Source organism: Triticum aestivum, chromosome 5D (assembly GCF_018294505.1).
Source record: "Triticum aestivum cultivar Chinese Spring chromosome 5D, IWGSC CS RefSeq v2.1, whole genome shotgun sequence".
Classification (NCBI taxonomy): Eukaryota; Viridiplantae; Streptophyta; class Magnoliopsida; order Poales; family Poaceae; genus Triticum; species Triticum aestivum.
The window spans coordinates 558,919,319-558,936,761 of record NC_057808.1 but is presented as its reverse complement, the minus strand read 5'-3'; the positions used below and the strand labels follow the sequence as shown (position 1 = coordinate 558,936,761).

The 17,443-nt window shown below is 43.0% G+C and overlaps 1 pseudogene; it reads right to left on the bottom strand.

Moving 5' to 3' along the window:
• Positions 1-1,489: 1,489 nt before the first annotated feature.
• On the bottom strand, positions 1,490-5,921 carry LOC123123873 (probable LRR receptor-like serine/threonine-protein kinase At3g47570; annotated as a pseudogene).
• Between the last annotated feature and the right edge of the window lie 11,522 nt (positions 5,922-17,443).

The window sequence follows — 17,443 nt, the reverse complement described above, 5'->3', positions numbered from 1 at the left end:
GTGATTTGGATCACGACGAGTACGACTCCATCAACCCCGTTCTCTTGAACGCTTCCACTCGCGATCTACAAGGGTATGTAGATGCACTCCTTCCCTCTCATTGCTAGTAAACTCCATAGATTGATCTTGGTGATGCGTAGAAAATTTTGAATTTCTGCTACGTTCCCCAACAATTGCCACCCTGCTCCGAACATGAGTCCCTCATCACCTTCCGCCACCACCGCATCTGTGCGGCCGCCTCCGCACAGTGCTACGTTCGCCGCTCGGGCGCCACTACTGCATTGGTCGCTCGGCCTTCGCTGCCTAGGCGCCAACGCTGCGATGGCCGTCCGGGAGCCGATGGTGGCACGCTCGTCCACACGTCATTCCATGCTGGCCATTGTTGTCGGCTTCACCCCGCCATCACCGAACGGTGTCTACCTTGCGCGCAATCGAATTGAACAGCAACCAGCTCGCGATCCGCCCATCTGCGTCATGCGACCAAATCTAGCCCGCCGGTTGCGCGCGCCTTCGTAGGTCCCATGAAGATTGCCCCCCAGTACAACGCACCCCTCCACCGATTGAGCAACGGGCTACCGCTGCGTCACCCCATCGGGCCGCAGTACTGGTGCCCCGTGATTCTTCCCGCGGTTGCACCGACCCGCGCGCTGCCGCTGCGTCACTCCTTTGGACCATAGCCCGCGCGGCCCGCGGTCCACCCCGTCACCCCGGGTCGTCCCCGCGTATACACCGATTCGCGCGTTGCCGTTGCGTCGCCTCTTCAGGCCATAGCGCCGCGATACACGGTCAACACCGTCGCCCCAAGGTCGTCCCCGCGGCTGCACCGACCCCCCGCGCTGCAGCTGCATCACCCCTTTGGGTGCAGCGTTGTGGCACGTCGTCCACGCCGCCGCCCTAAGGACTTCCCCTTATTCGCCCCAACCCGCGCTGCCATTGCTACTCTCACGTTCAGATAGATGATAAACATGATCAAATAGCAATATAGCCCAATTGTATAAGAGCATCTACAGCCGCATACACCTAATCCGTCCCCTCAAACGACCACAAAGAAGCAGTGGCGGAGCTACAACAAATAAGTTGGGCTGAAAATAACGTGTAGATACAAAAGGTTGGTTTTGCCCTCACAAAGCTCCGCCAGTGCAAAGAAGGGGAATCTAGTTGTCGGGCACCATAAGTAACGTGTAGAAACAAAATGTTGATTTTGAGGAACTTGCAACAGGACTTATTTCCCTTACCTTCTTGTTGGATATTTCTTAACCCCATACTGGAAATAGTGAAAGTCTGATCAACAGAAACTGAGAGGACAATTAGAAACGAACCAGTAGAAGTATTTCCAAAATGGAAAAAGGATGGAATATGTTCTTACAAAAGTATACCAAATGTACGGGCCAACTTCACATTTCACAGCTGCAATATCAATGATGCACTCAGGATGCATTGCATTATGGCATAGCAGGTCTCTCAACTATTTCATACACGCGAACAAGGAAGTAAAATAATTAGGCCAACTGGTATATGGTACTTGTTAGGCAGCACAGAAATTTAGTGGAACTTGAACTCAAAGTCCATCAACTTGCCCAGGGCTTGCTTTCCACACTTGAAAATTCACGTATTTCATCTTTGATCCATCTTTCAGGTGGGCAAATCAGCAAACATGTGGGGGGCACGGGCAAGGGGCCCCGAGTTCATGGAACGAGTTGATGAAGATGTCATCCGCATCCTCCAACCCTTCGATCTGCCTCCCATCCACCACTGGCAGCCCCATGACTTCCACGGAGCGGGCCTGCGACTGCGAGAACAGCACAGCCTAAACCATCATCACATCAGCAGGTTCAGTAGTACTCCAATCCAAGTCGCCTTAAGACGTCTCCAAGTTGTGGCACGTGACCTCATCTCCCACCGCAAGAGAATTAACTAGATGTACTCCGGCACACACACATGTATAAGTAGTTCAGTGAGTTCACACTAATCTGGATTGATATCACTGAATCTCATGTACGGATGTACCCACTGAACAATCACGTTGTTGAACCATGCAAATATCTACGGAGGCCCGGTAAACTGAATCAATATTGCCTTCCTGTATCAGTACAAACACAGTTTTGCTGACTACTTACAAGCATCTGCGGCTAGAAACAGAGACCCCTTGTTCATCTCTTTCGTCATGTTCAGATTTCAGAAAGTCTGCAACTGTCAGAGCAATAGCAAGGGAGCCGCAATGCTGCTCTCACACAGAGGAGAATCAGGACCAAATATAGTTATGCATGCCAAATGTGAACTCGTATTCAGAGTTTTGGGAACAAACGGGAGGAAGAAGATTTACTCCTATGTCCTCTCTTTGGTCTTGTTCAGTTTTGCTCATGACCGAAAGGGAACGAGAATGTTTCCTCACAGCCAGAGAACAAAACTGTGTCTAAACAGCTATACATGCATGATGTATAATACATTCCAATACAACTTATTTCAGTCCTGCCGATACCTGAAGTTATGTGTGGTTATTCTAAGTGCAGATGTAGAATATATATAGACGATACATAATTAAGCAAGCACATAGTAGCTACCACATGAGATCGGTTCACTATGCTGCAGTACTTGACATAGTTGCTACCAGTTTAGTGTACTCGGCTTTGATCTTCTTCAGTGTTACGACCACGTCACGCATTGTCATCCTCTGGTCTGGAGAGTCGCTGGAACATCGCAAACCAACCTCAAAGACCGATGCTAGAAAACCATTGTCCAATCTGCAACCTGAAATTGAGGAGTCGTGTAGAAGCTGGCCGTCAACGACTTGGACAAGATCCGCAGGAAATGCCCGATGAGCCCACTGCCTAAGAGTTAGTTGTGCGCCGAACATGACATCGGTGGGTCTTTTTCCGGTGAAGACTTCAAGGAGCATGATTCCATAGCTGAACACGTCACTTTTCCTTGAGGCTTTTTACTCAATAAAATAAAAATGTTGTTGCTCAACCATATTGTTTTAGGTGTAGACAGAACAAATGAATGGTTTAATAAGTATATGGTTGAAAACATAACAAGAGCAAACTAAGTAGGTACCTGGTGCCATGTACCCAACTGTTCCAGGCATGCTCGCACATATGGTGGAATTGTCATCTAGAATCAACCTTGCAATGCCAAAGTCAGCCACATGCGCCGTCATCTCATCGTCAAACAACACATTGTTGGGCTTCAAGTCACAGTGCAATATCAGCTCGTAGTGCTCATGGTGCAGATACTCCATTGCCATAGACACATCGATCATGATGCCTAGTCACTCAAGGAACCCTAGGTGACCTGAACTTTGAGACCGGTGTAGGATCATCTCTAAGCTGCCTTTTGGCATGTACTGAAGCACTAATGCTCTGAAGTCAAGGTTGGAACATGTGTTGAGTGTCTTTATCAGGTTGCGGTGTAGCGCCATTCGAAGCACTTGACACTCCGCATCAAAGCTTCGGATGGCCTCCTCGAGCTGCATATCAATAACTTTTACCGCGACCACCAAGCCATTGCTCAGTTGTCCCTTGAAGACGTTTCCAAAGCTTCCAGATCCCAACATGTTATCCTCACTAAAATTATTGGTGGCGCGAATGATTTCTTGATAGGAGACTATCTGATGATCTATGACACCAGTTGGATCAACAGAAGCTTTGACATCTCCCTTCTTAAGTTTCTTTCTAATACATAGGTATAAAGGTATGACAATGCCGCCAAAAGCTAATGTGAGTGCTGGAAGTAAACACTGTAGACGAACATTACCAATCAAGGACTGTGGGGTGAGGTTTGAGAAAACACCCCCCTCCGGTATTTGGCCTACTAGACTATTGAATGAGAGGTTCAAGCTAGTCAAATATGTAAGGTTGGCAAGGAATATGGGAATGGTACCAGAGAGCTTATTGAATGAGAGGTCTAATGATGCTAAACTTTTTAGCTTTTCGAGTGTGCCTGGAATTGAGCCATTGAAACAATTATGTGATAAATTAAGATTCATCAACATATTGTTTTGTCCGAATGAGTCAGGGATGCTTCCTATCAAGAAGTTGGAAGAAATGTCCATGTAGTTTGATTGTCTTAAACTAGAAAAATCAACTCGTAGTGCACCAACAAATAAATTATGAGAAAGATCTATTTTGATAAGTTTATCTAGGTGTAAAAGGCTCGCGGGTATGGTTGAACTTAATTGGTTATTGGACAAGTCAATAATTTCCAACAAACTAAGATTACCAAAGAAGCTTGGTATGGAACCTAAAAAATTATTTGCCTGGAGAAACAAACGTTCTAAACTCATGAGCATACCCATTTGTGTTGGGATAGTGCCTGCCATATCATTGTGGGAGAGATCAAGATGTACAAGATTTTCCAACATAATGATGGATTCTGGGATGGCTCGACGAATAGGTTGTTGCTAATATCTATCAGATAAATGTTGCTTAGGTTTGAAATCGCTAACGGAAGTCCACCTGTTAACTTGTTACTATGTGCAATGAACATGCTTAATTGTGTACTAATGTTTCCCACATAGCCAGGGAGGATACCTGTGAAAGAATTAGACGACATATCAAGGATTTGGAGTTGTCTACACTTGGAAAGAGCTGACAAGAAGTCTAGATTTCCCGTTAAATTATTGTGGTTCAACACAAGCTTGTTTAAATGTACGATTTTTTCAAATGTTGTTGGTACTTGGCCAGACAATTGATTACGATACAAACCTAGGGTTGATAATTTTGATAAGTTGCCAAGGGAATCAGGAATTTTACCTGTCAATTGATTCTGGCCAAGATTAAGATACCAGAGTTCATGTATAAGACCTAATTCATGTGGAATCTCCCCTTTGAGATTACCGTTGTCGAGTGCTAGCATACTAAGACTAGTGAGATTGCTAAGAGCAACTGGGATGAATCCGGTAAGGTTATTAGAACCCAATAAAAGCTTTTTTAGTTGTGACAATTTGGCTAACCATGTTGGCACAACATCCACAAAAGAGTTACGACTCAAATCAAGTGCTTGCAGGTATTGACATGATGCAAACCCTATTGGAAACCGCCCTGCAAATTTGTTCCCAGCTAGTGTAAAAAATTGCAACATTGGGAGGCTAAAACTTTGATTGGTCGGAATCATTCCAGTTAGGTTACCGCAGTCTTCGAATGCCATTACTCGAAGCTTAGACATGTTGAACATGGCTTGTGGGAGTAGACCGGAGAGTTGATTATGCTGTACACTGAAGACCTCAAGCATGGATAGGGATGCAAGAGCAGTTGGTATTGGACCCGACAGGCTGTTATTTCCAAGATGGATGACTGCCAAAGAAGGTGTATTGTTGAACAAATACAACGGTATTTGGCCACCTAATTCATTTTGGTGCAGGACAATTTCTTTAAGGTTGTGCATACGGATTAACATCCCAGGACGGATCTGGCCCGAGAGTTCATTGTAACCTAGACGAAGGCGCACAAGCCTTGTGAGGTTCCCAAGGGTAGTAGGTATGGCGTCAGAAAACCTATTTCTCATGAGATCGAGATACCTAAGACGATGTAACCTACCAAGTTCCACTGGAATGGAGCCCATCAGATTGTTGCGGGTGAGGTTAAGGATGGAAAGGAAAGAGAGGTTACCGATGTGAGGTGCCAGAGAGCCAACGAGACGCGTATCCACCAATGATAGAGCAGTGACACGTTGTCGGCGCAGGCTGCATGAGACACCGACCCAGTGGCAGAAAGATGTGCCGGTTGTCCAGTTGTCGGCAAGGATGCGGAGAGGGTCGGCGAGCTGCGCTTTCAAAGCCAGAAGCGCGGCGAGATCAGTTTCACTACCGTTGCGGTTGGTCAGGCTGGGATAAGAACAGGAGACGGCCGAGAGTAGGACTATCACAAAGATGGGAATGTGGGCAGACATAGATGGAGCGGCCATTGAGCTCGGTGGCTGGGCTGTTTGCCTGTATGTGGTGTGAACAGCAAGGGTAGTGGTGAATTTATAGGAACTTTCTGCAGAACCTCATCCTTTCCGGAGCCACAAGCGCATCGATCAATCACCTTGCCGGCGGCCACACGGCGGGTAAGCATAGCAACACAGTGCGAGGCAAACGTCTTGCTGACTGGTCGAAAAAATTCCAAATCTTGGGCCGAACGAGAGCGACGCGACTCGAACATGCACCGCACGCTCAGGAATTTACCCGATACGAGCGGGGGAGAGTATCAGGTGATACAATCACTCAATACTCCCATGATACCAGTTTAAAAAAAATAAATCAGTTTTAGGTGTGTCAAAACATATCGAATTTTTTTGTGAATGTTCACAATACATGTGTCTACAACCCCTAAAATATTCAGCTAAAAAACCAAAATAGACGAAGAGAAAAGAATAGAGAAATCCAACACGAATAATGTCAATAAAGACAAAAACATGAATAGTGTAAAACCTATACTGCTCACATCTGGATTTGTTTTTTTTGTTTCTCTTTGTCTATTTCGGATTTCGATCTGAATTTTTTAGGGGTTGTGTACAAGTATGTGATGAACATTCACATAAAAAATCAAAAAATTTGACACACTTAAAATCGATGTTTTTAAAATTGATACTCTCTCCGTCCGAAAAATTTTGTCAAAGAAATGGATAAAAATTAATGTATGTAGAACTAAAATACGTGTGAATACATCCATTTCCGAGACAAATATTTCCGGACAGAGGGAGTATCTTGGAAGCACTTGAGTGATGGTATTATCTGATATTCTCCCTAGAGCGGACGAAAGCCTCCACACCAGCTTTGCAACTAGCGAGACACGGCAGTCATCACCTCGCGTCCTCGCCGGCTGCCACACGGACGCGGCAAGCATAGCAACACGGCGCGGAGCTATCGAAGGTTTGGCCCGAGTGACACTGCTCCACACGTCCAGGAGATGCCCGAGATGGGAGCGGACGAAAACCTGCCCGCCAGCTTTGCAACTAGCTAGACCTGCAGGAACTAAGAAGCTTCATGCGTACTACTAGTCAAGCGCCGATCACTAATATCTTTGGTAACGTCACGGCCGGGGTCAGGGACAATTCACGTCTCCGTTACAGGATTTTATACTGTATAGTTTTGGTCGTACGTGGACGTGGCTACATAGCCACGACCTATACATTTTCTTTGTTTTGTTCTGGGAAACAATTCGTATCAAGTAATGGTAAGAACCGTCCGACTTAAACAGCTCTCGTGCCGACTAGACTGAGCTATAGGCACTTCATACGTATTTTGATGTTCCTCCCAATGAAAATTATCACTAGTCAAGAATTCTTGCAGTGCACGGGCTAACTACTTCAAATATATATTTTATAATATATTGTGAAACTGGCTCCAATTATCATTATGCAAGAAATTTGTGAATATACTTCTGAAAAACTAGTATTGCATAGTTTGCCTGTGTTGTCCATTGGTTTGCTAGTTTAAAGCCCTCTTTGGTTAATTAAACAAAATATTATCACGATTTTGTAAGATTATTAGTATCGTTGCTATCATTTTTATGAGTCTTCGGTCAAAGGAATTTCTATTGCTTCACTTTCCATTCAATTCCGAAAAAATTATTCATAGAGTTCAATCTACTAAAAATATTCATTATTTCTATTACCAGTAATGCATGCACCTAAGCCGCTAAGTAAATCCTTTTTTTTCTTGTATTCCCATGTTCTCAATTCCTATGGAAAATGCTACGGACAGGCTCCCTTCTGGTTTATATGTCTTATCTTAAAATTTTAGTTTTTCCTTCTTTTCGATTTATAAGGCTTATTTTAAAATTTTAGTTTTTTCAATTTATAAGTCTCAATTGTATTGCTCTCCATCAATACGTTTATATTTCAAGGTGCATTAAAATCGCTGCATTCAAGGATAGAGAGAAAACTCACCAATTAATTGAGTATTTTTGTAGACTACAAAAAATATTCCACCATTCACAATCCACCTTGGTTGATGAGATTCTTGAATTGAGCCCTATAAACCGGAATAGATGGAGTATGTCTTGTTAGAATACATATATGTGTGCGACTTAGAGATAGACTAGGATTCTAGAGTTCATCTTGTATTTTAAGTAATAGGCTTCTTGCCCTCTAAGTTTTGTACTCCATATAAGGATTTAGAGCAATATGATATGAAAGGCATGGACAAATTATACCAGCTAAAATACTTCAGCTTTAGGGGCACACGTAAAGCACAGCTACCGGCAGGGATCGTGATGGTAGGTAATTTAGAGACCCTAGATCTTTAGTATAGCCGTTTGAAAGAGTTGCCTGGTGTAATTGCTTGGCTGACTACACCAAGACACCTAATTGGAGGGAGAGGGGCACTGCCAGATGGTATTGGGAAGAGGTAATACCATCGGGAGTCATAGAACTTGCGTCACATGTTTAGTTTGGTGCTAGAACTTTAAAAGCATGGTTTTGTGGTCACCTAACTTGACTTAAGCGTGCAGATACGGTCATACTATGCCTATGCGGGCATATTCATGTGTATGGCCTCACTAGTCAGCGAGTGATGGCATTGGACGCGATGTATTTTTACACAGAACGCCCACCTATTTTTGTATTTGCGGAAAAAGTCAACCACTAGCCACCAATTTTTACACAACACCCCCTCACATTTCTTTTGTTTACAGAAAAAACCTAGCACCGTAGTGCACAATTAACAACAAAAAGGTGCGGCAGGAGGAATTGAACCCGTAACAAACTGTTTAAATACTAGTCGGTCTAGCCACCAGGCACTTCTGTTCTAGTTATAACGAAATTATATGTACATGAAAATTGTGTGGGGTTTAATTGGGCTGCGTGTAATGCGGTAATAAAGTTATGTTGCCTAAAAAAGTAATAAAGTTATTCAACTATTTGTGTGTTAAAAATATTATACATACAAATAAAATTAGTAAATAAAAACATTTAAATATATACACTTGCGACTCATATTTAAATTATAAAAAATATGAATACAAACATTTACTAAATGTTTATAAATATTACTGTTGTATAGTATTTTACTCATGACTTATATTCAAATAAATACATAATTTAATCGTTAGCCATGATTAAATATTCATATTAACAGTTTAACTTTTAAATTATGAATAGTTTTAATTTTACAAACATTATACAAATGTGCATATATTTATTTAAGTGTTTGTATAATTAAAATAATATTTATGAAGTTTAATTTTGAAAACCAAATATGTAATATGCACATTTATATAACACACATGTTTATACGATACTCAGGTTTATAAAATATTTTACTTATAACACACACGTTCAGATTCTTACTAATCATCATTTGTATGTATAATATTTTTAACGCACGAATATTTGAACATAACTTTATTACTTAGGTTTGACAAATATGTTTAAAAAAATAGCGCGTGTGAAATGTGCCGAAATATCAGCAGCCCATTTAAGCTTCACATGCGTCCCGTTTAGTCCATAAAGGTTTGTTATCCAAATTAGACCTGAAGGGATATAGTGGTAGCACGTGTTGTGCTAAACTAGTTAGTTGTGGTTTTGAGTTCTAGCGGAACCTTTTTTGGTGTTAATATCCGCGTATATGTAAAGTTTTCTTGAATAAAAAATGTGGGTGGGTGGGGTCGTGCAAAAATACATAGCAGTGGCTGACATTTTTGTAAATAAAAAAATCAGGGTGTTTTGTGCAAAATTACGTCAGGCCAGCGCAATCGCTCACTAACAGTGGGGTCATACACATAGATACATCCACATACGTATATTATGATCGTACCTGCACGCTTGAGTCAAGTTAGATGACTAGAAAATTGTATTTTCAAAGTTTTTGCACCAAACTGAACATGTGGCGCAAGTTGTGTGACTCCTGGTGATATTACCTCGATTGGGAATATGACGAAGTTACAGCGGCTGTCAGCCTTCGTTATTGCCCTGAGTAAAAGAGACGCGTTGGAGGATCTCGGTAACCTGACAAGTTTGGAGGTGCTCGAGGTGGGTGATTGTGATGATGCGGATGAAGAGTGTTGAGAGGAATGTAAAAAAGAGGCGCTCCTCCACTCACTGTGCAAGCTTGGCACCGGGAGACTCCGATCTTTCGATAGTCCTAGAGTCACCTGATGATGATTCCCTTGACTTGTTAGATTCTTGGTCCCCTCTCCCATCTTCTCTTCAAAGTTTTTGGGCGGCCAGGTGGTATTCGTTGATTTCGTTCATGGACGTTCCAAAGTGGATTACACTCACCAATCTTGCCGACCTGTGCCTCTGCTTAGTTGAACTGACGGAAGATGGGCTGCTTACTCTTGGGCAGCTCCCATCCTTACTTTTCGCCTGACACTAGTGTCAACAAGTGATTTTGTTGCTACAGTCCAAGGCATTTCTTTCCCAAATCTGAAGGTGTTTATCTTAGAAATTCAATATCAGGCATATGTTGTGTTCGTGAAAGGGTCTGCGCCCAAGCTTGAGGAACTTGACATGTATTTCAGTGTGTCGGCGGCAGAAGATGTTGGTTTCTATTTAGGCATTGAGCATCTCCCATGTCTTGATGACTTGATGACAAAGACGCGACACCTTCGGAAATCAAGGCTGCAGCTGTCGCGATAAGGAAAGAAGCAGGTGCCAATCCCAACCATCCCGCAGTTACAATCAGGCAGAAAACGAGTAGTAGAATGAAGAGTGGTAGTGATGAGCAGAAGAGCAGGGAAGATAGTGACGCCGATGAGGATTAGAATGATCAAAAAACTGCAAGAGGTAATATCACATATTCTAGTCATTCACCCTTTCTCTTTCAAAAGCATCATTACATTTTAATTATCTCCACCAAAATACATCTATATCCCAAGCTGATTCTGGCTTTCCTCAAATTCTCATGTTGTACTGTTTTTCTTTTGCTGATCTTGTCCAGGATATGTTGTGTGGCTGGCTTGCTTGCTTGGAATGCCATACCGAAGGAGGCATGAAGCTAATCAACCTGAAAACTGTAGCTGAAACAGAGACACCTCCTAATAAGCGTGGCGTCGAGTCTCTCTCAACTGAAGTTATAACTACTATCTTGCTAATTACTCTGTTTTTGATTGCCTCTGTTTCTTACTTTTATGATTCGAACCTAAACTCTATCGGTGTCGGTGCTAATAATGTTCCCTCGGAACTTGTAGTCTGAATACCTACGCTGTTGTTAATTCACTTTTGACTTTTGTATTTTGGCGGAAGTTGTAAATTCACTTATACTCTATCCCAGTAGCTTTATGTATTCAGTGAGACCTAAGCTCCATTTGCATTTGGGGTCTTTTTTTGTTGAATACTTGATTTCTATTTCCCTTGTTCCGCAAAAAGTTTTGTTGAATTACTGTTCAGTGAGACCTAAGATCCACTGTCGAACTCAATCGTATATGCGCTATGTGTTATTATTCGTCAGTTATGTTCTGAAACAGCTAGGGACAAAAGCACGGTTTGACACTCTTCACGTTTTGACGTCAAGTATCATGGTTTTGCATTCCAAGTTGAATGTCTCCATGTGCATGTACTTGTATTGAAGTGTTATCTTGCATATATTCAGCCTCGGTTAGTATGTACTACTTGTATTGAAGAGTCTTGAAGCTATCTCTAGCACTTGAAGGCTAACAGGGGAGCGTGGCCTCAGTTGCTAGTTCCTAATTGCGTTGCGTTCGATTGTGTTTGTTGTTTACCAATGACATGTCAAACTTTCCCTGTACGTCAACTAGGTATGAAATCTATATCTCCTCCTTCCCCGTGCACTACTGACTGATATTGATCATTACAAAAAATGGACAAAATGGAAGGGTACACTGCATTCCTTGATGGTGAAACGAAGAACTGGCCCAGTAATCTCCTTAATCAGTCTTATAATTCTGGGCCATCCAGGGACCCAGCACGTGTAAGCTTAAAAATGTGTTGTGGTTGAGTGTTTGTGTGCCGGAGTAGGAATGTGTTGTGTTTGCCTGTACTCTGACCAAATTCACTGACTGCGATTCAGGTGGTTCACTGCATAGTCTGCTGAGGAGTTGGCTATTTAATAACCCATGTAGTAATAAGCACAGCATGTGTGGCTCAGCAGTTAATCGAAAAAGGAAGGAAAAAAGAAAGGGAGCTTGTGTGTCTCCTCTGCTCTACTCCTACTACTCTGTGTTCCCCTGCTCTGCTCTTGCCAACTTCTTTCTCAGGCCGTGAGTCTGTCCACATTCCTGTGCGTCTGTGAGCGTGCGGCGTACACACAGGCCAAGCGGGGTGTTATGCTGTTGCTCGCAATTACTTTGGTACGCAGCACGCAATTTATATCCGTTAATTCACATAATATTTTTCAGATGAGATAATTCAAAAACACCGAAAGAGACCCGCTAGCACTAGGAACTTTGAATTTATGCCTAGTTTCTGCACTGAACATATGTAATGGTCATTCTGTTTTGAATAGTATATATTTGAATGATATTAATTTGCATAATATTTGCTAGATTGGATAATTCGAAAACACTGAAGAACACCCGCTAGCACTACTAAGTTTGAATTTCTGCCTAATTTTTGTACTGAACAAATTTAATAGTCGTAGTGAATGTTGATGGGGCACTACCATTCTATTAGTACTGAAAAATAGATCAACTATAACCTTTTTCAATCCTTGCAAAAAGAAAAGAAAAGTAACTGTAAGCTTTATCAAGACGTGAGTTTCCCTTCACTTGAAAACCTGATAGGGTGTCCCAAAAAAAAACCTTGATAGGGTGGTTGTTCTCCTGCACTAAAGCCGCTCACCATGGAGTAATGCTACACGTACAAACGAGTTACAAGGTTTTACAAAGAGGGTTAATTTGATTGATCAATAGGTGGGGAGGCGGCCCACCCCTCCTGAAAATCAGGGGGGCAAGTTTGTGATTGGTTAGTAGATGGAAAAAATCCTAGTTAGCATATAACTCTTTGTATGTTTAGCATTATTGCTCACCATGTGTAGCCTAACCTAGCCCTCCATTCGTAAGTGTCTACTCACCCTGCAGATATTATCGCGTGCACCCGAGCAAAGCTTCAAGAAAAAAGTATGAAAAACTAAAGACGAGAGACTACCATCGCCAATGCGGCAATGCCAAAGTAAAGAGGGAGAAGAAAGGAGAAACAAGCAGCAAGCCAGGAATTTCGTTACGACCATTAAATGAGCCCACACGGCATGGCCCGCCTAACCAAGTAGCTCCTCACTTGCCACGGAATGGGCCTGACTAACCATGGTGGACTGGACTTTACAAACACGTAAGCACAATCCCAGAGCCAGCAGCCATCGGCAAATCTGATTTTCTTCCGTTTCCTTTAGTTTTTTCAGTTCTTTCAGTTTCCTAGTGGCTGAATTTCTGTAAAATTTTATTTATTTATTGTATTTTCTTTTTCTCCTTCCTTTTTTCTTTCTCCAACCATTTTTAACCTTTTCTCATTTATGTTTACTTTTTTTTGGACATAAACATTTTCCAAATATTATATTGTTACTTATTCACATGTGTATGGATATTTTGAAACAGTGATAAACTTTTTATAAAATGGTATATGGTTTTTTAGTAAATACATGTATGTATTTCGAAATGTAAACATATTTTTTAGATACACGATGAACATTTTATTTCAAATGTATGAACATACAAATGTACGTATGTGCAAATTTTATTTTTAAATATATGAAAACTTTCTGAAATTAAAGATACATGAAGCTATACATATTTTTTTTAATTCATGATGAACATTTCATTTCCCATGATTGAACTTATCTATGTACGCTATACGAAGAAAAAATCCGCATTATACATTTGAACAAATAACTGTTTTTTCTACAATATAGTCTTTGGGCATATTGCAAAAAATATATTTTGTTCAAACATAATAAAAATAAAAAGTTCATACTTAATGGCCCATGCTTTTTCGGTCCATATAGGGGCTGGGCGTCAAATAGGAGGCCTCATTCTGGGAGTCCGACAACTTTACTTGGAGCAACTCTAGCAGATTCGCTATATTGAGCTGATCGCCATAATAACCACTATTATAACTATTTAATCCAAAAAAGGCACTCTAGCAGAGTTGCCCTCGCGTCATGATTGCAATATTATGGAGCAGTCACCATACAAGTCTCCGAGTTGCGATACATAGCATGTCGAGACTGCCTTTTGGAGCGCGCTCCTTATGACAAATTGTATGTGGCGTGTGTAACAGCCTGGTTTTTGACCCTTTTTTTTTTCTTTTTGATTTATTGGTTTTTGCTCTGTTTTTCTTTTTGGAGTGGTTCTGTGGCCTTGTCACCTGGGAAATCATCCTCATTTCCCCTCCCATGTGGCCCATCATTCTCAAAACCTTGCCACGATCATGCCACTTCATTCTTTGACCAAACCCTAAAATCTTTTTCTAGGGAATATTCCTTTTTCTATTAAAGGAATAACCCTGTCTGCCCTAGGTTGTGAAGCAACCTATATTTCTGTCACTCCCAAAAATCCCAATTAATTCTTATAATTTCTTTGGGTCATATGTTGCTCAGGTATGCCCAAATTTTCCTGTCCTATCCCAAGAATAATTCCCCAATAAATATTCTTCATTTCTGTCCAGTGTGGCTTTCAGGTATGCCCAAACTTTCTGTCAAACAGAAGGCATTGTGAAGGAAGTGCTAGCTAGGAGTACCCAAATGATTTGAATTTTGCACACTCCTTAATGTGCTCATATTATCACACTCCTCCAAATTTCAAATCCATCCCTTGATCTATGTGAGCACAGGACCAAATCTTTGCTTCTGTCAATATTTTCAGGTTGTGAAGCAAGTATATTTTATATTGCTTCATTTTGTCTGAAAATTTACTAGAGCATTCTCGTGACCATAAAACCTCTATCCACCAAATTCGGGATCAACGCATCAAGCAAATATTCCTGTAGAATTTTTGCAAGTTTCTGGACAGAGAGAATAGCTGTGAAGGAAGTACCATTTTGGTGAACCCAATTGGTATGAAATTTTTACAGAACCTCTATCTGTCCAAATCATCAAGCGTTGACAAATTGCAGCTCAAGTGGCTTCACCATGTGAGTGCATCATCCAAATCTTGATTCTGGACCAATTTTGGGGTTACACAGCAACTATATTAGTTTGTGCTCCATTATGCTTTAAAGTTAACAGGATTATAGTCCTTCCTAAGCTGATCACCCCAGACAAACTCTTTGGCGCCAGTAAAGTTCCTGTTGATCACCAGTGCATGGTCAAGTTTACTGCAGTAAACTTCAGACGATGATTACCATTTAACCATAGCACCCCAGATCCAGCCATGGCCTCATAAATGCTCTATCTTGGAAGGAATCTCAGCTAGACAACATCTTGGGTGCTATAGAGCATTGAATGCCCGGGTTCACGTGGTGACTACGAAGATGGCGTGCCTGTGCACGCGCTCTGTGCGCAGTGGCCGCGTCCAGGGCGCCATTTCTGCTTCGTCCGCTCTCCTCTCGTCGTCTTCGCGCGCGTGAGCATGTCCAGCGTCTACACCTCGTCGTCGCCGTTCCCCTGGACCCCTCTGCCCCATCGTCCGCGGCGACGACAACGCGGCACACCCCTCCCCCGCCTATATAAGGCCACCCCGACCCCGTCTTGCTTCACCACGGGCCTCCTGTACCTCTTCTAGCCTCCCCTGACCTCTTCCCCGACCTCCAGCGGTTCTCCTCGCGGCCATTGCTCGCCACGGCCGCCACTCCCTCCTCCCTAAATTCTTCTGAGCCAAGCCCCCTCCCTCCTCCATTCCACCACCAGAGCTCCACCCTGACCGCGGCACATCTCCCCCACCTCTCCTCGGGATCGCCGGAGCCCCTATGGTCGCCATCCCCAGGATCGGCCGCCGCCTCCCCTACCTTCTGTTGTCGTGCGACACCGCAGCCCTGGCCTTCCCAGGCGTCCGCAAATGGCTGGGATGGGTGCGGTGCTCCTCGCTGAGGCCGCCAGTGCCAGCGCCTCGGGCGGTGCCATCGCCGGAGCGCTCTGCCTCGCCCTGCCTCTGTTCACCGACGGGAGGAAGAAGAAGGAACGAGGAGGGGAGAGAGAAAAGGCGCGGGCCCCACCCGTCAGTGTCCCAGAGGCCCGGCCCCGCGCTTGCCAGCGTGGATAAGTGGAGACGCATTCCACGGGAATACGTTTTCCCTTCCCGAAGGCGCATTCCTCTTCTACTTCAGCCTCGAATACGTTTTCACTTCAGAGAAAACGTACTTCCAGAGAGGCGCGTTCTGTTTTTCCTACTGAGGGCCTGTTTGTGATGATTTTATTACAAATAGGTCCCTGGCAGAAAAACCCTTATATCTTTTTACTCCCAACTCCAAATCAGGTGAATCCAAAGCCCACTTCTTTGTCTCGTCGAGCCCGTTCTGTTGGTATCATTTTCACCATGTTTTGACATTCTAAAAATGACCATTTTGCCCTTGCACTTAATCAGCCCCCTCCGAGAGAGATCGTTTTTCGGTGATTCTTTCCGCGAGCTTCTCGCACTTCTTCCCGGTGATTTCTTCCACCCCAGGCAAGCCGCACCCTCCATTTGTATGATTGCAATGCAGTGACATGGTTCTTTATTTGAACTTATTTAAAATATTGTAGTAGCTATGTATGATCTTGTTCATGGCATTTCTCGGAGTTGTATTTTGATCTTGTTATTGCCATGACTTTGCTTGGAGTTCTAGGACTAATATTTTGTGAGGATGTCATGTTGCCTTTGGATTAGTAGTGGATTTTATGATTATTTTCATGGTGGTATTTGATATTATGCTTTGGAGTATTACATTGGATGTTGTGTTGCCTTTGGATTATTAGTGGCTAGTATTATTTTCATCATGATGCTAGTTGATATTTTGTTTTGGAGTATGATGTTGGAGATGATGCTTGCATGTGGAGCATAGTTGGATAGCTAGTTCTTGATATTTGAGTAGTAGTATTATCGTTCTTGGATTCATCATGATAGTAGTGTTGTGCTATCCTCGGAGTATTTTGATATGATGATAGTATGTTTTGGATTTTTTGTTGGATATTGCTATGACTTGGATTACAGGTTGATAGATGTTATTGGAGTATCAGTTATCATTGTTGTATTTTGGGGATAAATTCCGTCATTAAGTTGGTCAGGTGCCACTGAAATGGGCTTTTTCCAGTGCAACCACATTTGTCTTTTGTGGGAAGGCCCTAACGCGGTGTATTGTCGTGCCTCTCGCCGGTGCCTCCAACGAGGGAAGGTTATGGGTGTGCGGTACCCTGGCCCGGTAAGCAGACATAACCTTGTGTGCCCGTAGTTGTTGTTAGGCGCCTTTTTGTCCCCGTTTGGGACCGTTTTTGTTTTTCCACGATGGTGGCCGTTGGTGCCTTTGGTAGGCACGGGGCCACCCAGGACTGAACCCAAAAGGGGTGTTGGTCGGAGTGGCCGGGAGAGTGTCATGGCAGTAGGTCGGTTTTGTCGGAACGCCATTGGTCCACCCGAATGGGAGTGCGAGGCCATGGGTT